The sequence below is a fragment of the Limanda limanda genome, chromosome 18 (genome assembly GCF_963576545.1).
Source record: "Limanda limanda chromosome 18, fLimLim1.1, whole genome shotgun sequence".
Taxonomy (NCBI): domain Eukaryota; kingdom Metazoa; phylum Chordata; class Actinopteri; order Pleuronectiformes; family Pleuronectidae; genus Limanda; species Limanda limanda.
The window spans coordinates 11562598-11584908 of record NC_083653.1 but is presented as its reverse complement, the minus strand read 5'-3'; the positions used below and the strand labels follow the sequence as shown (position 1 = coordinate 11584908).

The 22311-nt window shown below is 41.7% G+C and overlaps 1 non-coding gene across 1 annotated transcript; it reads left to right on the top strand.

Annotated features, from left to right (window-relative positions):
* The first annotated feature begins 5146 nt into the window (after positions 1–5146).
* Positions 5147–5229, top strand: trnal-cag (transfer RNA leucine (anticodon CAG)). Its single transcript has one exon. It is a non-coding gene; the product is annotated as a tRNA-Leu (tRNA).
* The last annotated feature ends 17082 nt before the right edge of the window (positions 5230–22311 follow it).

Below are 22311 nucleotides of genomic sequence, written 5' to 3'. Positions count from 1 at the left end.
TTTTCAGAAAATCGAACTGTTTTATTTGAACAGAAACAACTTATCTGAAAAATTCAAAACCACAGGAACTGTTATAATAGGTAGCTTTTATATATACGCAGTAGCCTCCATTGAAAGACTGTCCAGTTTATATAATAATAATACCTATATTTGTTTTTATTTTATAGCATCAAAATCCTTTATCCAAAATGCTCAAATGAGTTCTACAGAGATTTGCGGATCCTTTGACTTTTTCATTTTTGGGAAGTGAGGGCAAAGCACTCAACATGTCAGCCTCGATCCTTTCCTCCCTAGAAGTCGACTCATTGTCATCTTAACCTTTAGTCAGACTCTACCAATGTAAACCAAAGACTGCAGCCGTTGCTTCTCTTTTAGCGGCAATAAATCAACCAGAAAAGAGGGAGAAAATAATGTGTCGACAAACAGCGGCGTGATGTTATTTTGCACATAAACTTAACACTTTACACACATGCGTATTTGCAGGAATTCAATGTAAAGGGAGCGCATAATCTCCTAAATTTGATTAATTGAATCTTTAACTCACTCACACTATAGGAAGATATACAATATTTGCGAATGTAAGGATATAGGCTGAACAAACAAAAGAGCCAACTCTTGTTATTTCACTCTGATTGCCGGCTGGCGCAGTTCCAGTCTCAGGTCAAGCCCGTGGAATGAGTCTGTCAGGTAGTCTGTTATGTTTCCTATTTCCTCCTCTGCCGTCATGTCACTTCCCTGGGCAAACAAACAAGTCGGCGGTCTAACTCAACACCAACTGTCAAGGTAACGCCGTACGGCTTGGTGTGTGTGGACGGGGGGGGGCCCGGAACTCGCACAGCTGTGTAAAGTATTATCCATCTGCCTGGACTGAGGTGAGCACTGATCACTTTAAATATCGTGTCCTCCGGAGGCGCGGAGGAGGCCGACTGTCTGGTTGGTGCGGCGCGCTATTGTGTAGCTGGCGACGGAGCGTCCCATCACTTCAGATTCGCAGCTCGACCATTCGGGCTGCATGACGTATTAGCTGCAGGTCGAGAGGAAGTGACTGATTTGAACTCCGTGACTAAGGCCTATCGGTGCATATGACAGAGATTCCCTTTAAACCTGCAAACAACAGATATGCTAAGGTGTGTGTGACCGAGCTGCCGCATCTTGCTGCATTGTGAACACGCTATATTTAAGTTGCATTCATATCATAAATAACGTTTTGCACCTGAATGCAGCAACGGGACTCTAATTATACCTTTTCCTGTGAAGCCCGGCAAAAAGAAAAACAACAAACCCATTACAACATCCTCATCAGCCCACGAGCAGTGAACTTTACACCAAATTAAACTACTGTGTGTGACGGATGAAGACACACTTACATCAGAAAATACTAAAGTGCATTTCCAGTTGGAGTATGTTACAGCAGCGTAATAACCTGTTTACAATTTGTACTTGGCCCCCGAATCTGGCCAAAGCAGGGAAAAGACAGCAAAACACACACACACACACACACACACACACTCATACACACTCACAGCAAGGGATTATGGAGTGCAGCTATTCTTCATCTCATTGTGGCTCAACAACAGGCAGAGTGTGGGGTGGCGGGCAGGCGTGTACGTCGCCGGACGAAGAATGGACCAGACTCGCCGAGGGACAGGTGCCATGTGGCAGAGGATGTGCGGGGACGCAGATGGGGACCCCTGGAAAAACTTGGGGGACTGAGCGAGCGGCCAAGGGCCTCCCATCCGTACCTGTGCTGTGAATGCTGCAGCTGAACAGGATCCGGCACCTGTTCTAAGCAGATACAGGCGACCGGCAAAGGCACAGAGGGAGGCCAGCACATGGCTGCCAACCCGGGGAAGGAGAAGGCTAGATTTCCATTTGCCCATAAGCGCACCCTGATTACCAAACCGGTGCAGGCAGGAAAGCTTGTGCTCTGCAGCAGAATGTACAAAACAGGATTGCACTTCTAAGTGCATGTTAGTATACTCCCCCGTAAAACAACTTCAATTACAGCTTTCTACTTGTGAATTAATTTTACCCACACTGACAACAGTGCAAAACTCTTGGGTTTAAAAAGTTCTCTAAACACATTGAGGCCGTTTTACTATTTTTAAAAGAAGTGATTTAAAATCACAGAGCATGTCCTATTTTTACAGCCTGACCTGCATTGGTCTCTCTCTCCCTCTCTCTCTCTCTCTTTCTGATAGCATTGCTTGCTCCAGTCTCCACTATGCTGCAGCGCTATTTGGCTTGTTTTTGACTGCTCTAGATTCTCCCAGGGGAGGTGTAACTCTTCACCCCAATGTGGAGGAGGATGCTCCTATTGTGCTTCCTAATTGCGATGTGGTGGCTCCATTTAAGAGAAAGAACATCCTTATCTGGTCCGTGTGTGATCTCGTACTGTGGGAATAACGGGAAGAGCCATTGTTATATTTTGATTTACGTTTTAGCTAATTACAATATTTGATGTAATGTTTGCATATTCTGGCAGCCATGTTTAATCATGCCTACGTTATATTAACATGCAAAGTGTGTATGTGTGTGTGTGTGTGTGTGTGAGGGGGGCTTTATATAAGTTGAGGAGCTGAGATGATATTTGTTTTTATACATTTTACTAATCAATACTTATTTTTAGCTTAAAGAATTCTTCAGCGATAAATCTCTGTTATATATTTTGTTGATTTGTGGACTTACATTATCAAAAATAATATAAAATATTTACAATAATATAAAAACCTCAAATTTTATTCAATGTAATGTTTTTTTTAAATATGTTTTTTTATCGGTATTGACGAAATTAAAACACACTGCCAGTCAGTTTGATGAAAACCACATTCCAAAATAAAACAATACTCATTTAAAATGGCTTGGATCGTAAGTCACTCCCCTTCTTTTCCATTTTAGCGAGCCTTCACAGTGCCATCGCGGATCTGGCCTCTTCGCCCTGCCCCAGCAGACTTTACTCAGCGTGCATCCTGCTAGAGCAGACGCACTAATGATTTAGATGAGTGATGTTATAAGTTCGCCGGAGTGAGAGAGCCCTTTTTTAACAGCTACTGTGGAGGATAGACAAAGCAAACCACCCGGTGGCCTGATGACAGCTTCTGAGTCACACTGCGAGTCATTCCAATTTAAATGTTTCAGCAAACGTCATGAGATTAAAAATATGTTGGCGTGGATCTGGAAAAAGTGGCGGCGGCATTTTCTTTACTGTTATAAGATGTTTTCTGACAATTCACTGATTTCCCATGGGATATGATGATGAAAAATCTAGCATTTGTTGAGTACTAATATGATATCTATGACTGTGCAATTTTGGTGTGGCTTGATGCCCTCTTCGGAGTGCCACTCTAGTTAACGGTATTGTTCTCACATATCCAAAATAAAAATTTCAATCAGCCATGTTCTGAGAACTGTTAGACCGTGTACAATCTTACAGTGATGCAAGTTCCTTCATACAGGAACAACACAGCTCATTTACTGCTGCTTATTCAGAGATGAAGTACGTCAGCCATGACACACACCATTTCCGCTGCCTTGATGTGTTCTGTTTACACTCAAAACTTCTGGTAAGAATGCTCCTGACTGACCTTGGCAACGGGTCACTCTGGCATAATTTCCATGCTCACTCCCATTCCTCTGACCCTTACGTTATGGGTGTAATATTCGGGATGTTGTTGATGTCGGAGCTTGAAGGAATCCCTTCCTGCTGGATGCTCGGCCCTGTTTCCTTAAAGACTCAACATCAAAAATGAGACACATGGAAATGACTCACACTGTCGTCCCCAGAGTTCAGACACTTCAACCAAAGTACTATGTTGACAGGTTCAAAACAGGATATACGCTGGATAGGCCTATGTTTATTACAGATGGCGGAATTCTTAAGAGCAGTGATGACTTAAAAGCTCTGATAAGCAAATCAAGCGGCAACAGTCACGTATCCACATTCTAACCTACATGCAGACTCACGTAGACTAAACTCGCATACCATCAAGACCTGCCCACTACTAACAGCCAACAAGAGGCAACCAAATTATAATGACATGCAAACAGATAAGTGGACATCTCCCCACTCCCCCGCTACACAGCAGCAATGCAGCATGTGTGGGAAAAAAAAATCATATCAAGACATTTTCCAGAATCACGTCTCTTTTCATTAGACTTCTCACCGTTTGATGAATTCTGCTTCTGCAAATATTCCCCTGTCTGCACTTTCACAGGCCCGTTTTCCCAGGTGTCAGGAAGTACGACTCTAAAACATCTTATTCATTGCTTAAGCCCCATGACCTGACAGGCTAACTTTGTGCCATTTATAAACTGACCAATTTCTGCTTAGTAGTGAGATAACAATTCTCCAGACAACCAGAGAAATTAAACAGTAACGTAAACAATTTAAGTTACTATACAACCTTCATCAAGCAATGTTATGCAATTAGTATCTTAATTTGCTCTAGATGCGTGCAGGCCATGTGTTACCGATACAATTAGCTATCCAGCTAAAAAAAAAAAAAAAAAAAGACATTAAGAAATGATAATTCAAGATTTAATTCAGACGGAGATCAAGACGCTATGAATCCACTTTTGGGAGCCATCATATTGTAAGGCGTATTTTTTACTCATCTTCTACCCAACAATGTAATGTCACTGAAACACGTTCAAACAACACAGCTACTTCAATAATATGAAACTCATATTTTTCTAGTGAGTGACTGATTTAGTGGCTGAAATTATTTTAGTTTTCATTACTTTTGTACGTTCCAGTCTGGCTGCTAATTTGTATAGACATATGATCACTAACTTGTATACCACTAAAGAACAAAAAAACTTAAAATCAGTTTTCCTTCTTTCTATAAATTAAAAAATTAACAAAGTGACGAATCACTATAAATTAGAAAATAACTTCAGCTCCCTTTAGCTTGATAGTTGGCATTTTTCAGCCCCTAGCGGCAGCGACAGGACACACAGAAATCCACCGCTGAACTCTACGTTTAACCAAGATATCAGCTTCCTGTTTCCACATCCGGGCTACCTGTTCTGACACGTTGCCAAGCCAACCAGTGTACACCGAGCGACGATTCGTCACAAAATGAATGATTGTTATATATTATATTGGAACAATATTACAACATTTTGTTCTCTTGCTGTTCCAATTGTCAGGATGGCCGAGCGGTCTAAGGCGCTGCGTTCAGGTCGCAGTCTCCTCTGGAGGCGTGGGTTCGAATCCCACTTCTGACAAACATTTTTTTTCTGGGCAGGCTCAGGTTTACATTTTCAAACGTAATCAAACACCATTTAACATTTTATGCAACACCAATTGTATGAATGAAATTGTAAGTGTGTTAGTGGCACCTTAGATTAAGGATTTGTACATTTTAAAGAATAAGTAAAACAAATCTGCAAATAGGTAAATACAACAAACCAGTCAAAGTGGTGTTTTCCACAGTTTCATTTGCAGCAGTAAATCAGGAGTTGTCCAGAGTGTGGGCCTGCTGCTGTGGGATTAACGTAAAAGTGCTGTGTGTGTAAATGGCTCCTTCTCTTGGTTTATATTTAAACTCCCTCAGCTGTGACTTCCCTGTGCCAGGTTAAGGTTAAAGAGGTGCAGGAGGCAAAGCCCGTCTGGACACGCATTACCATCCTACTGGCACAGCTCCTTCTTCCCATACATCCTCGTTATACTCGGGATGAAGACATGAACTTGTTCCTTAATATATTCAGGATGTCTGATTTAAAATGGAGGGACAAAGCCTTTTTCTATTTTTCTTCTGGTAGCAGGGATTGATGGATGTTTCCTTTTTTGTTTTTATAAATAACTCACATTTTAAAATGACTATGAAATTAAGATAGGTATAAAATGTAAGTCCTGGAACCTTGTATTGTTTGAATTTAATTGGAATAATGGAAATATTTCGGTACTTGCATTCCATAAATTGAATGGTAATTCAATACCTCATCATGGATGGTAACTGAATATATATTCAATTATTTTTGGTGGTACACTGGTATGCACCATGAACTAATTGTGATCATTAGTGTGACTATAAATTAGAGGATTTATCACATTAATATCTTATATCAGACTTTCAACTTGGATTTAAAAATCCTTTGAACTGCGGTCAGCCATCTAGGCCCCAACATCAGAATGCTTAGGACTATGATGACTTAACATGGCGCAGCAGGTTGCACTCTAATCAGCCCTGATATTTGAACTGCAGCCAGGAGGGGGGGGTGCTAAGCCTGAGCATCAGCGTACATGTGCAAGCTGCACAGATGATGAGCTTGGGGGGGGGGGGGGGGGGGGGGGGGCGTCCCGCTGTGAATGTGATCCAGACCGCATCCGCATTGGTGCAGCCTCGACTGCTGAGAGGAGGCAAAAACACTAATCATATTTAAGTCAATTTAACGCAGAGTGCAGGGTCTGAGAAATGATTTCATCTGGGCATTTAAAGCTCTGAGAGGCTGGTGGTTGATGGTGGGAGTGTTTATGTATTCACAAGGACTGGTTAAGTCCCTGTATTTGACAACTATCTAATTCAGAACTCTGACAATTAATTGGAAGATAAATCATTTCTCTCTTCATGACGACTCCGCACCGAGCTGACTCACGCTGACCGTAAGCTCTTTAAGTTTGCTTCTGAGGTGGGGAGGTGCCTTCCTCACACAGGAAAACCCAACAGTCTGAGCACAAAACCACGTCCTCGGCATTTCTTCTGAGTCACTCATGCACTGTCATGACTCAGCAGGGGGTAGGAGAGGGGGGGTCTCTGCTCTTTTCTCCCACGAGTCACAATAAATCCAGCCAACTGGAGTCAACTCCACCCCTCCATGACCTTCAGGCTCCTCAAGGCTTAAGGCAGACGGCAGCATGAGAGCTCACCCCTCTGTGCATGTGTGTGTTGGATCGGTGGGAGTGGGTGCTCCTGTGATTAAGCACTTCTAGAAACTCCCCACATCACCGCAGAGGGACGGACACGCCGCCTGTAAACCCCTGATAAGGGCGACCCCTCGCGTATCCCGTGGCAGCTCTTTTGTGCTCGGAAAGATTGAGGTGACCCTGGGTAATATTCAGAAAAGGAAAGCACATTATGAAATACCTTTCACAAGTAAAAATATGCGAGTGGAAGATGTATGACTAGGCGTTTTTGAACTTGCGAGCTCTCAACAATCTGTCTGAGGTGTCGGTGCCAGCCAGACCGCTGACTTATACGCCAATGAGGGCAGTGCCTCTCTCATTAGAATCATATTGTTCTCAAAATTAAAACAGGTAGTTCTAAAGCTGCCTTGTGGACATGGCCCTTGTGGCAACTTATTGTCTTGATTGTAGCTGCTCTTGTTTCCTGGAGACGATTGAAAGACACAGGAATCAGAAGAGTGGTGTGAAAGTGACGGTTCGACAACGTGTTGAGTTGCCGGGCAAACGAAGACTGAGGCAGATGAATATCCTCACTTAACAAGACAGCAGGTTTTATTAATTGAAACTGAAACACAATATGAAATCTCATTAAGTGGGAAGGTGTCAAACATCTCACAAGAATAAAGATACTACTACTGCTACTATTACTACTACTACTACTACTACCACAACAGTAATAATAGATATTACATTTTGAGGTGTAGTTTTTTTTTTTTTAAATAATCCAAAACTAGAGAGAAGGGCTTTCTTGTAAATACCATTAGTACTACAACTACTATTACTACTACTACTACTACTAATAATAATAAATTATTTGATTGTTCTTTATTTTTGGTTCTGTCTCTCTTCAAAAACAGAAAACCTGAGATGCAAAAATTGCAGTAACATTTGTGGGAAATGTGGGAAATCAGTTACTAAAATAATAATTGTTAAAAATAACATAGTAATAATAATATAAATACATAATACACAAAAAAAGAGGGAAGGAATTATTTTTCTTGCCTTAACACCAAAAGGTTGGTTAATATAGTTCAAATTTCAAACTTTGTATTTGTTGAAATATATTGCTTAAAACACATAAACAGCCGAACTGACATGTGCTGTAAGAGACTGATCAATAACTGAGGCCACATAACGGCCAGTGAAAGGTCGAAAGGTTGCGGCTAAAAGAAGGAGCATTATGCCAAGTCATAGACCGTCCCTGAGTCTCCCGCTGCTTTCTAAAAGTGTGTTTAACTCCCTTTATGCAATGGTGAAGTCCAAGTCATGTGTCCAAAGCCTCAGCAGATTTCAGTCCAATCTGTGAGTGATTAGCGAGGCTTTTCAGTCTATCCTTAGCTTCCCATGCACCTGATTAGAAGGTATAGGCCCCGCTTCTGGTAGGAGGCTTTTGAACCGCTCTCTCGTTCTCTCAGCCTGGGATTGCTGCCGTGTTTCCGTGGGAGTTTACAGCTCACACATTTGGTGGCTTTGGAGGTAACCATCTTCCCTTTGGTGTTTTTATTCCTCCGGATCATTATTGTGAATCATGTAAGTATCATGCTGTGCATACTTCGGGTTACTTCAAACTGCAGAATTTATTTGTTAAAATATGTGGATGCCACTGTTAACTGCACCTGCATAGGCACAGATGAAGTGACACTTTAAGTCCTCCTGTGCAGTAGCTTGTTCCATTGACTCATGCACAGATAGGATACAATATAGGCTGTGTTAAACTGGATGAACTCAGGCTGGCCCGCATGCAGGATGTGATTTTTATTTTCCTTGTTTGAACTCTTTTAAGAGCCTCGGTTGGCAAACATGACACCTTGGGGATAAAAAGCATTATTCTAAGGATTCAAGGCCACATATGTTTCCTGGTTCTGGTGAATAACGCACGATACGTTTTGCATTTGTAATCCACTGGGTAGAAAAAGCCACTGAATTTGTGTGGCTGCATCTAATTTGCAGAATAACGGTCTCTGCCTAGAGCACAGCAGTGGCTTGTTGTTTTCACAGTAAAAAGTAAAAACCTTCCCTGTATCTTTCATTATTTCCTCTACATCTCCTTTGGCACCTATGACATTCTCATCCTACATACAAGGACATACTTGAAATCCTATTCTTATGTATAAGTTTGTTGTCTTTCCTATATAAATCCGTTGCTGTGCTTTGGCTTCTTCATAGGGTCATAATCCATGTGATCAACGTCATGCATTCCGTTTAGGAAGTTCAAGTGCAGCTGGTTAAACAGGTCAGGTCTTCTTTACTGATGGGTTGTTAAATATATTATACTATGACATCACTTGAAAAAAGAATGTCTTCAAAGCTCTGAATCCAGTTACCTGATTTATAATCCACCTACATAATAGTGCATTATGTTATCTGAAAAAAACTTTTTTATTCAAGGTATATTCTAAGATCATGGAAACGCATTTGCAGACTATAAACGGGTATCTGTTCAACTTAATACTTTAGGATAAAGGTTGGCAGCATGACATAGAAGAATACGTGTAATGATCAATCACTTACATATTTGCGCCGTCGAAATGTTAAGCTTAAAAAACTACTTCCTGCATGGCGAGAGTATTTTTAATACGAGAACAAGGAAAACAGCCAAACCTGTTCTGTATAGGTGTCAGTCAAGATTGGCCTATTTCTGCTTGTGCTTCATCAAGCCACAATGAATTCTCCTTACCTCCTCGCATTCTTTCAGTAAGAATACATCATGCTTATTGCAGATATTTCTGCTTTTCGTAGGTAATCCCTGCATTATTGACTGCAGGAATAAATAAAACAAACTGGCCAAGGATTCATCTTCTCAGTGACAGCCACAAGCTCTGAGGTAATGTCCACTTTCGCAGCCATAGCAGAGACTTAAGCTCGTTATTTAAAGTCACTTGGAGGATTTATTTGGGGCTCTATCCTCATTATCCCTGTCTCCATTTACTTCTTGATCTTCACCGCAGTCAGTACATATGTAACAACCATGTCACATGTCTCTTTTCTCAAACATGCTGATTTTAACCGCTGTTAAAATGGAGATTATTGTTGGACTGGATATTTTTGTCCGTACAGCTAAACCCGATTCTATTCATAAATGTGTTTTAGAAATAAAATATAAATTGTATACAAAAATGTATTTGAATTTGCAAGTGTCTGACATAATCCCAGTAAAATAAATACCGATAAGCATTTAGGTAGTAGGATAAGAATTAGAATGTATCTGAGGATGAAACTGATTAGTGGAATTAGAAGAATAAAATTGCATACCCATGCACTAGACACTACTGATTACATCCACAGCCTTAAAGGAGTCTGTTGGATGTTCTTTATCAGAGAAGCCTTATCTCAGCCCAGATCAAACATGTTATGGTACTAGTTTAGACTTAAGTTCTTTAGAAAAGAAGCCCAGGAGCCATGCTGAGCTACCAGGAAAAGCTGAAATGGGCATAAAGTCTAGATTAAAGTAGACAGTCTGCACAGGTTAGCCAAGGAGAAAGTTGCATGAGGAGAAAGAGGCAATTTTTTCAACACGTTTTTTGTTTCTTTTGCATTCAAAACGTCAAGGAAGTTATGTTTGAGTAGGATTACACAAAAACAATCAAGCAGATTTCAAGAAAACTTGGTGGAAGGATGTGGTATGAGTCAGGGAAGAACACATTAAATTTAGGCGTAGATCCGGATCAGGGGGTAGATCCAGGATTTCATTGTCTTACACATTGCGATATAGGGCGTTTTCAATATTTTTAACATTTTACTAGGGAATAATTAATAGATCTTATTGAGAAAAGAAATCTGGCACATTTACGGAACCGTTATCTACGAGCGTGTGGAATTTGATGCAGCTTTATTCAATTCAGGGTGACTGTTGGGCCTTGGCAGAGGTATGCGTCTAGTTATGAAACTGTAGCAGGGCAAATGACCATATGGCAGGCCGCCACAGTCTGGAGATAGGGCATCAGCCAGGCGGAGGTATGCGCCCTCAGAACACCTTCTAGTAGAAACATTTAAGCAATTCATTCTGCTGGAATTTCACTAGGTAACAACTCTCTTTTTCTTTTCTGTTCTTTAATCATTTCTGTAATTTGTTTTCATCTATTGTTTTATATTGTCTTTCAGCATGGGATGAATGGAAGCCATGCAGATGGGCGGTGCACCACCATCCCCTAGGCAGCTCAGGAGAATTATGACAACCTCCTGTCACCTCCCCCTACGTCTGCTCACGTGAGATCCTTCGTCGAGAGCAGAGCCGCTTCCTCTCAAGATGTCCTCCCACAAACGCAGCTTCCAGTGCTTCAACGCTGTCGGAGGCGAAGGCTCCCACCAGTCTGGTACCCGCCTCCCCAGGATCCCCCAACATGGCATGGTGGGCCACCATGAACCTCTGGAAGTGTGCTGTCTTTGCTCTGAATACAGACACGCCCAGGCCCTGGAGGCACTAGAGACGCAGGTTTTACCTTTGTATCAAACTCACTCGCTGCATCACCACCACGCACACCGGTGTGTCCTTGGGAGGCCAGCCAGGCCCGACGAGGCGCATTCAGGCCATGGCCGACATATTCAACATCACAGGCAAAACAAGAGGCTGATACTGGTGAAGAACAGCGACCCCTCCGTCAGGAAGACCATTGTGTTGCACCACAGGAGTATACGCAGCTTCGGGCTTTTCTTAGAGGAAGTCTCTGAGCTCATGCAGTACCACATCAGGAAGCTCTACACTCCGGAAGGCCGCAAGGTGAGGTCATTCACACCCGGAACTAGTATTACTATATAAAGATATGTTGCCGTGTACTCTTTACTTTGATGTTCACTTCCTGCTGAGTTTGGGAGTGCTGTGGTTGTGTGACATTTTATTCAGTAAACTAAAGGAAACTTATTTTTCAGAGGGGAAGTTTAAACCTTCCCTTGTGGTTTTAATGAGCTGAAAAGGAAGGATGAACCTGAAATGAACAGTAGTATTATGAGTTGTCTAAATAATTAAGCTGTAGAATACCATAAAAAGTACCCTAAAATTACTTTCAAGTATTATTATAGATTACTGTTACCATATTTTAAAAAACTGTGTAAAGTACTGCTGGAATATTCACGTATTGCACTTTAAATATAAATATATAGAATTACTGAAAACCTTTTCATGACACCATCAAAATGATTTTCTGTATTGTGCGCCATCTTTAGACATGTAAGCAAAAAATATAATGTAAATCTAGTTGGACAAATACTTTGAGTGTGTGCATGAGGGAATAAAACAGGGATATTCCCCCTCACACACACACACACACACACATACTCTCAGAATCCCATTAATCTTGGTCACATCAGAGCTATTTTTGAGGGAGGAGAAACAGGTCAACGTTGAAACTCCACTCTCCTGCTTTGATACCAGAGGTGTCTCAGAAATGTGTCTTCCACAGTGCATGGTCATTAATTATCTTCACCGTGGTCACACAAAGCCCACGGTGAAGCCATTCATCTGCCTTTAGCAACAGTGGATTTCAAATTCAAAACTGCAGCGTCATCAGAACCGAACGCTCAACGGCGAAATCACATCACCACAACTCTCAATATTTTGCTCTTTATGTGTTTCAGAGCTGTCAGTAGAAAAACTAGTGTTGTAGTTAAGTGTCACATACTTATATAAATAAAATAGAAAGAAGTAGCAGGATTTTATTCATTTCTGTTCTTTCCACTCTAATTACTAAACCACATATAGAATAAAGTTAGAAGTTATACATAAGCATTGGTTTAATGTTTGATTATCTATGCTTTCTTGTAATTCTAATATATAAAATAAAAAAACTTAATATCCAACAATACAATTTTGACAAAAAAAAAGTGTAATAATATTAAACCCTGTCCTTTTAAAGTGTCTGAAAATGTAAAAATCACCCACAGTGAAGATACATTATACTATTTTGTGTGTGTTTACGACGATATACAGAGAGACTGTTATCAGGCCAATGTCTGGAGAAGGAAAGTCAATACACACATGGACAGTAGGACAGCAGGATAATTGAAAGAGACTCGTTTCCCACCTGCATGATGTCAGTAATCCACTTTCGTTAATAACCTTAAAGAGAGACTTTGTGTTGCTGTTGAATTATAAATTGTAGGAGTAGGAGTTGTCCTAAAGCGAAAATAAAGCAAGGTGATTATGTTGTTTTACAATTTTGCTTGTCTGTCACATTTAGTCAACTAATTTTACCCATTCAAGCTTGCAAGCTTGTTTTAGCACTGAGCAATACCCACCCACCGCTCCTGCTGGTGACAATGCAGAAAGAATGCACCGTCATCTGATGAAGTTGCAGAGAGATCATCCAGGATTATCTTGTCCTGACTCACTGGTTGACTCAAAGCCTTCCTCATCAGGGATTTAGAGCCCTCAACAGCACAAATGAGGAGACAATGCCTCGACCATACCTAAAACATACTGGCTACATATCACATGTTCCTCGTATGTTAGTCCTTTATTTTGGGACGAGAACCAACAGACTGAAAGTTGATTATTGACACAAAACACTTATTTCAAACTGGAATTACAGCCTTGTTTTGTGTTCATCTGCTAGCCAGTGCAGTTCAGTCCAGAACAGAAGCTCAAACCATCAAATACCAGGTACCATAACAGGTTCTGCACCTTACCAATACTGCAGCATTTAATCCTCACTATGACCAGTTTCATAAATATGTACTGAGCTATATGGTGGCAAATGTCCACCTTTGAGGAAAGACATGAACAATAGACCTCTTGTATAATGAGGAACATTACAAATAGGTGTTTCTTTTATTTCCTTAGTGTTCTGTGTTCAGTCTGCTCCCACCTGCTGTGCCCAGATAGGCTGACAAGTAGTTTTTCAAAAGTTGGCGGAGCAGTGTCTTCATAAGAAAAACTTTATAAAAACTGAAAAAACAGTGAGAGGTTGGATATGTAGGCAATTGTATATCAAAACAATATCAGTCAGCAATCTTCCTTTCAAAATCCCCAAAACTGCTTACATTTATGTCACGTCAAAGGTTTTTAACTGCTTCAAATGTTTGTAATCCTTCAGACTGTTACCGTTCATTCAGCAAACAAACTCTTGACTCATTTCTGTTCTTCTGCTTCAGATCGACAATGTTCAGAGTCTCATTCAGTGCCCCAGCGTCCTTGTCTGTGTGGGACGTGAGCCTTCGCATCCTTCCATCATGGAGAATTTTAGGAAAACATCTGATGACAAACTTCCGAGATTGAGTAGGAAGTCACGCTCCCACGGCTGCACTGAAGGACACGAGGGTAGGACAACAGATTACTTTACAAGATTTGTTTTTTTTACCACATTTCTTGATACTCATTCCTCTGCATTGTTACTTCTGCCACGGGGGTTATGTTGTTGTCCCTGTCCGTTGGCTTGTTTGATTTTGACTGATTTCTAGAGTGTGGGAAATTGTGTATGGCTTAACTGACTTTAAGGAAACTGTAAGCACTGCTACATGTTTCCATTGAGTTTAATTCTTGAGGTATTAAAAAGCTCTGGTACTAACTACCACCACAGTAATTATGATTTTTATTGATAATTTGAGAAGGATATCCCTGCATCCACCTTTTTTATCCAGATCCACTTTTTCTTCATCATGCCAAATCCCTAATTTCATGTAAATCGGTCTGTCGTTCTGTGTGATCTTGCTGAGAGTCAGACAGACAAACAGCAAGGAAAACATAACCTCCTTGGCAGAGCTTCTTAAGTGCTATATCTCAATGATAACTGTTTCATAATTTAACGGTAAACCCATAAGCAAAAGACAACTAATTCTATATTCTTGTTTTTTTTCTGTCAATATTCCTGTCCTTCATTTACTAAATGGCAAATCAAGGACCAACAAAGACAAGTGTCACCGATTCAAACCTGGAATCTGACAACAGATCCATTCAAGACTCTGTGTCGTCTAAAAAGTCGTTACCAAATGGAACTAATTCTCAAGACAATATGGACTCCTGCCCCCCCACTGGTGATGGACTGAGACATGACGATATAGAGAAACAGGTTCGCGTCAATAAAGACGGGAGTTTGTCTATGGAAATGAAAGTGCGCTTCCGACTCCAAAATGACGAAACACTACATTGGTCAACACATGTAAAAAAGAAGCCAGGCCGGGCGTCTGAGCTGCTCCAAGGGCTCAATAACTCACATTTTGCACATGCTAGTGATGGAAGCTATTCAGAGTCGGAAAACCTCTCTGCTGTTGAGCAAGATGAGGGTTACATCACCAGGCGTTACCAAAGACGTTCGGAGGAACCTCACTGCACTCACTGCTACAGTCACTGTCAGGATTATGACATCTGGAATAATATCCCAGGTACGCACGGAGCAGGTCGCTGCACTCGAACATCCAGCTCCAGTGCCTCCTCGCATACCATGGTCTCTAGAAAGACGGTGGTTGAAAGGTGGTCTCGATCAAGTGATGACCATGCAGAACAAGTGGTGGAAACCCAGACTGTTGAAGAAGCTGAAACTGTAGAGTACTGCACCATCAGGAGTGGCACTTGCTCACCAAAGTGCAATGTGCAATCCTCCACATTAGACAACTGTGACGAGTGCGCTGACGGTTCCCCAGATGATCAGGTCAAATCCTCAGAGCAAGAAGAACAATCAGGATCTGCTCCTATATTAACAGACCACGAGGAAGCTGAAAACAATGAGGTTGATGATGTCCCACAAAGTGAATCCAGAGGACCTTCTCAGAATAGTAAAGTTGCAATGGATGAGACCACTGAGAGTGCAGGGTCAGATAAAGGCTCACCAACGCAGCAGTTATCATCCAACTCATCAGTGACCTCTCACAAATCAGGGAGCTCAAAGACCTTACACACTTGTCATTGCGGAGAATCAGAGAATGATACAAAAGGACAACCCAAGGCCCAGGATGAGGAAGAGGATGAGATGCAAAGAGATCAGTCAAGTGCCATGTCTGTTAAATCAAATATGTCTGAAGAAAAACAGAATACAGAGTCAGAGGATGTAGCGGAGAAAAGATCCACAAGTGCCATGTCAGTTCAATCAAATGCCTCAACAAAGTCCAAATCTCACGATGACACAGAAACACAAGTAAGACCTTCGAGTAGCATGTCCGTAAAATCCTCTAAGTCTGAAAAATCACTGCAGTCAGAAGTGGCAGATGAAGAATGTAAATCGGAGGAGGTTGCTGATGATGAAAGAGCAATGAGTTCCATGTCTTCCAAATCCAAAGCTTCTAATGAATCAAAGAGATCAGGAGTTTCTCCTCTTCCAGATGAAGAACATGAGGAGGAGGAATCTGCTGAATCAAAATTAGAAGAATCTGCAGAGGAGAGCGCTCAGAATACAGCTGAAGAAAATGAGAACGAAGCTGAACAGAGAGCCCAAAGCGCAATGTCAGTGAAGTCAAATGTTTCTGCAAAATCTAAAACATCGGGAACTTCTGAAGCTCCACCTAAAGATGATGATGAACATCTTGAGGAAGAAGAGGAAGCTGAAGAGGATGTTGGAGATGAAGACAGAGTGCCAAGTGTCATGTCAGCTAAATCAAATACCTCTGCAAGATCTATACGTTCAAAAGCATCTGAGCCCAAAGATGGAGAAACATCTGAACACCCTGAAATAGGGGCCCAACAAAATGCTGAGGAAGAGCAAAATGCAGATGGAAGAACATCTAGTGTGTCCTCGAATAAAGCTGACGAGGAGGAGGAGGTAGCGGACACCGTGGAGAGAGCTCCAAGTACAATGTCCGCAAAATCCATGAAGTCAAACGCATCGGCAAGGTCCCGAAAATCTAGAACCTCTGAAAGTCTTAAAAATGCAGATGAACAAGAAGACGTTAATTCAGAGGAAAATGAACACAGAGCGCAAAGCAGCATGTCAGAAAAGTCAAATACATCGGAAAAATCTACAGTGTCTGCTCAAAATGAGGAATGTGAAAGAGCGCTGAGTGCCACATCCACGAGATCTGTCAAGTCAAATGTATCTGCAGCTTCTAGAGAGTCAAAGGGCTGCGAGGACGTGAGTGAAGTAAATACTGAGGATGTAGATGAACCCCCGGTGAGAGCGACTAGTGGAATGTCAGCTAAGTCTAATGCATCTGAAGGAAGACCACAAAGCACAATGTCAGTCAAGTCAGCAAAATCAGCAAAGTCAAACACTTCTGAAAAATCTTGCAAATCTAAATCTTCTGAAGTTCCTGTTAAAGAAAGTGATCCTGAGGAGGGAGATGATGTAGAGCAAACCGAAGAAAGTGCATCAAGCTGCAACAATGAGGCAGAGGAAAGACCGAACTCCTGTGTTTCAGCTGAGGAAAGTGATGACGCTGAGGAGAGAGCATCCTGTGCCAGTTCAGAAATATCAGTCAAGTCAAAATGGTCTGCAATGTCGATCAAGTCAAAGGAAACAACAAGAGCAACAAGCGCAATGTCAGCAAAATCAACAAAGTCAGCTGTCTCTGCAGCGTCTAAAAAATCTAAAGCTAGTCAGGCTCTTCCCATATGTTATGGTGATGTTTGTGATAAAGGGGATTCTGCACATGAAACTAGTGAGAGATCAGGAAGCTGCATGTCAGATAAATCTGCCAAGTCAAACATGTCAGGGAGATCAGACGGTTCAGGCAGCGAGGAAGAGGAAGAGAGAGTACCTAGTGCCCTGTCAGTGAAATCAGCAAAGTCAAATGTGTCAGTCAAATCTGCCAAATCAACACGGTCAAACACTTCTGCCAAATCCAACATGTCGAAGCCCAGTGATTTTTCAGCTGGAAAAAATGCTGCAGATGATGCAGAGCATGGAGAAAGGGCTCCGAGCAATCTGTCAACTACATCTGTTAAATCTGCAGAGTCACATGCTTCAGCAAGGTCCAAGAAATCCAGAGGTTCTGCAGCACCTTCAGAAAACTGTGGCGAGGTCTCTGAAGAAACTGAGGAGGCGGAAGAGAGAGCGGCAAGCTCAGTGTCAGTCCGGTCAGCACAGTCACGCATTTCCGCAGGATCGAGTCGTTCAAAATGTTCTGCTCGAGGTCCAGCTGATGAAGAAGAGGAAACTGAAGAACGAGCAGCAAGCAGCATGTCAGCCAAATCAAACCGGTCACATGTTTCTGATATGTCCGGCAAGTCAGTGAAATCTGCAAAGTCACATGCGTCCACGAAGTCTATGAAATCAACTGCTTCTGGAGCTCATTCTGCCAAAACTAATGGCATGCCCGATGAAGAAGACGATGAAGAGGAACCTCAAGACAGAGCAAAGAGTGCAATGTCAGCCAAATCCACAATGTCTAACGAACAGGATGGCCCAGCTGAAGAGAGAGCTCCAAGTAATATTTCTGTTAAATCAATGAAATCAGCAAAGTCTAATGTTTCTGCAACATCTAAAAGATCAACTGTTTCCCAAGGTCCTTTGGAAGATGGTGTTGACAAAACTGAAGAGGCAACTGTGGAAGGGGAAAGTGAGGGGAGAGCAGTTAGCTCAATGTCAGCCCAGTCACATATTTCTTCTCGATCAAATAAGTCAAAATGTTCTACTGATGCTCCCACTAAAGAACAATCTGATGAGGAAACAGAAGAAAGAACAGCAAGCAGCATGTCAGTCTTGTCTACACAAAGTGCTTTGTCGGTTAAATCAGCAAAGTCACATGGTACCTCAAAATCTGTCAAATCAAATGCTTCTGGAGCTCATACTGCCCAATCTAATGGCAGTCCTGATGAAAAAGACAATGAAGAGGAACCTCAAGACAGAGCAAAGAGTGCAATGTCAGCCAAATCCACAATGTCTAACGAACAGGATGGCCCAGCTGAAGAGAGAGCTCCAAGTAATATTTCTGTTAAATCAATGAAATCAGCCAAGTCTAATGTTTCTTCTCGATCAAATAAGTCAAAATGTTCTACTGATGCTCCCACTAAAGAACAATCTGATGAGGAAACAGAAGAAAGAACAGCAAGCAGCATGTCAGTCTTGTCAACACAAAGTACTTTGTCTGTTAAATCAGCAAAGTCACATGGTACCTCAAAATCTGTCAAATCAAATGCTTCTGGAGCTCATACTGCCCAATCTAATGGCAGTCCTGATGAAAAAGACAATGAAGAGGAACCTCAAGACAGAGCAAAGAGTGCAATGTCAGCCAAATCCACAATGTCTAACGAAAAGGATGGCCCAGCTGAAGAGAGAGCTCCAAGTAATATTTCTGTTAAATCAATGAAATCAGCCAAGTCTAATGTTTCTTCTCGATCAAATAAGTCAAAATGTTCTACTGATGCTCCCACTAAAGAACAATCTGATGAGGAAACAGAAGAAAGAACAGCAAGCAGCATGTCAGTCTTGTCAACACAAAGTACTTTGTCTGTTAAATCAGCAAAGTCACATGGTACCTCAAAATCTGTCAAATCGAAGGCTTCTGAAGTTCATTCTGCCCAAACTAATGGCAGTCCTGATGAAGAGGATGGTGAAGAGGAAACTCAAGGAAGAGCACAGAGTGCAGCGTCAGCTAAATCTGTAAAGTCAAGTGTTTCTAGCAAATCCAACAAGTCCAAAAGACCGGATGGTCCGCTTGAAGAAAATACATCTGATCACGAAGAGCGAGCTCCAACTAATATGTCCGTCAGATCAGCAAAGTCTGCAAAGTCAAATGTTTCAGGAGTATCTAAGAAATCAAAGGCCTCGGACATTCCCTCTGACAACAATACAGATACTCCTGAAGAGATAAATGAAGACAAGCCCAAAAAAAGCAGATCAGTGAGCTCCATGTCAGTTCATTCTGTCAAGTCAAATGTTTCTGCAAGATCAAGTAGATCAAAACGCTCAGCCGATGTTCCAGCTGACGAAACCATTAGCAGACCGAATTCTACAGTATCAATGACATTGAATGCTTCTAACGATCCTGATAACAATACTCCGGATGGGATCAATGATGAGGAAGAAGTTCAAAACAGAGCAGAGAGTGTAATGTCTGCAAAGTCAATTGTTTCTGTAAAATCTGAAAACGCTCCCGATTCTGATCCAGTCGAGAGAGCTTCAAGCAATATGTCAGTCAAATCAGCAAGATCAAATATTTCAAATAAATCGAAAAAATCAAAAGCTTCCGAAAGCAGCATGTCAGTGAAATCAGTTCAGTCACATTTATCCGAGAGATCGATTAAGTCACACACCTCTTGTGTTACTGTTGATGATACAGCTACATCCACTGAGAGAGCCCCTAGCGCTAAATCAGAAAAGTCAAATGCTTCCGCAAAAGCCTCCGAAGTTTGTTCTGACAAAAGTGCTAGCCTTTCTGATGAAACGAGTAGTGAAGACGATTGTCAAGGGAGAGCACAGAGTGCAATGTCAGATACATCTACACAGTCGACCGTGTCTGTAAGAAGTTGCTTGTCATCTAGGTCGGTCAGATCAAATATTACTATGAAATCTGTGACTTTTAAAGAAGACATTGATGATGCTGAAAAAATTGTCAAGCGAGTCAAAAGTGCAATGTCCGCCAAGTCAAACACTTCGGTCAAATCTGCAAAAGCTTGTCAGGATTCCACTGACAATCATGAGGATGAAAATGCCAAAGAAAGTGAGGAGAGATCGTCCAGCGAAACTTCAGTCAAATCAAATATAACAGGATCAGTAAGAAGTACTGCGTGTGAAGAAGAACATCGTGCAAATGATGAGCAAACTGTGAAAAGACCAGCAAGTACCATATCAACTAAATCGGCCAGATCTGTGAAATCAACCCGGTCAGATATTTCAAGCAAGTCAAAGTCTGGAAGCTCGAAAGCCTCTTATGCTCCTGGGGAAGAAAATCATGAGGAGAATACGGAGCAAGCTCCAAGCAATAACTCCATCAAATCAGCAAAGTCAAAACAGTCCAGCAGATCAGCAGCATCAAAGAAATCCAAAGCTTCTGAGGTTCCTCCTGAAGATGGTGCTTCTGATGTCGACAGCCCTGACGAGGGAACCGAAAGTTCAATGTCAATCAAATCATCGAAGTCTGATCTGTCTATGAGGTCCAGGAAATCAAACATTTCTGAACAGGCAGCCGAAATGAACATCAAAGAGAGGACACCAAGTGTTTTGTCAATGAAGTCAAACATTTCTGCAAGAACCATTAGGTCCAACATGTCCGACATGACCTCCAGTGAAAGGACTAGACAAGATGAAGAGGCTGGGGAAAGAACAAATACTGCCACGTCAACTAAATCAGCAAAATCTAATAATTCTTCAAAGTCAAACAAATTACTCCCCACTGAAAGTCCTGACGTTTCCAATGAAGAAAATGGTGAAGAGAAATCAGAGAGAGCATCAAGTGCCACGTCAGAGAAGACAGCTTTGTCTGGGAGATCAAGAAAATCCAGAGCCTCTGAAGTGACCGCTGATGAAAATACTAGTGAAAAGGAGGAGAGAACACTCAACCCTGTGTCTAGAAAATCAAATCAATCTGAAAAGTTAAGCACGTCCGAGTTCCCGGCTGTGACGGTTGAGGAAAATAAAGACAGAGCTTCATCAACAAAGACAAGGGTTTCAGAACGCTCAATAATTTCAACAACATCTGAAGTCAAACAAAATAAAAGTCGGCCCCACAGTTCTTTATCCGTGAAGTCAAATCTGTCCAAGAAATCTCAAAGATCCAAAACCACTGATATTTTAACAGGTGAGGATGTGGAAAACAAAGAGGAAGTGGAAATGTCAACAGCTGGTGATGTTCCTGAAGAGGACGCTGTAAATCCTGAAAGCAAGAGTACATCTAGTTTTCAGGAGGAAGAAAAAGAAGACACAATCGATAAAAGGAGTCGCCAATCTAAGAAAAGCAAGTCCAGCAGGGCAGACACAAAAACTCCTATTTCATGTCAGAGTGAATCCAATGGAAATAAACATCCAGAGGAAAAATCCACTGGTACCAAGAGTGTAACAGACAACAAAAGTGACAAAAGCAGCCAAAGCAGACCGAAGAACGCAGATACCGATGAGTTTGATCTGGTACCATCTCGCCTTCCAAATGCATCCCCGACTCAGGTCGTCAATGAATGGCTGAAATCAATAACTACAGATGGAGATATGTATGACATGGAGGAACTAAGTGAGAACTGTGATGGACAGAAATGTGTCACAGAGGGAATCAACGGAATAGAGGATAGTGAAAGCGATAATCACTCTGTGGCTGAGAATGCAAACGATACAAATGAAGGGATTAAAAACGACTGCCAAACAAGCATGGAGGCACCAAATGCAAATACGAACTGTACTCAAAGTGAAGAAAAAACATTCCACTCTTCTGTACAGGTGATGAAAGTACTTTTAAGTCCAAGGCTCGACAGATGTAACAGCTTACCAGAAGTTTCTCCAGTGTATGGACGCAAACTGAGCACTTCAGCCAAAGGTCTTCTGGATTGCCTTGTGAAGTTGCAGTTAATCGACCACGATCCAAAACATGCCAATGAGAAGAATCTACAATACCAA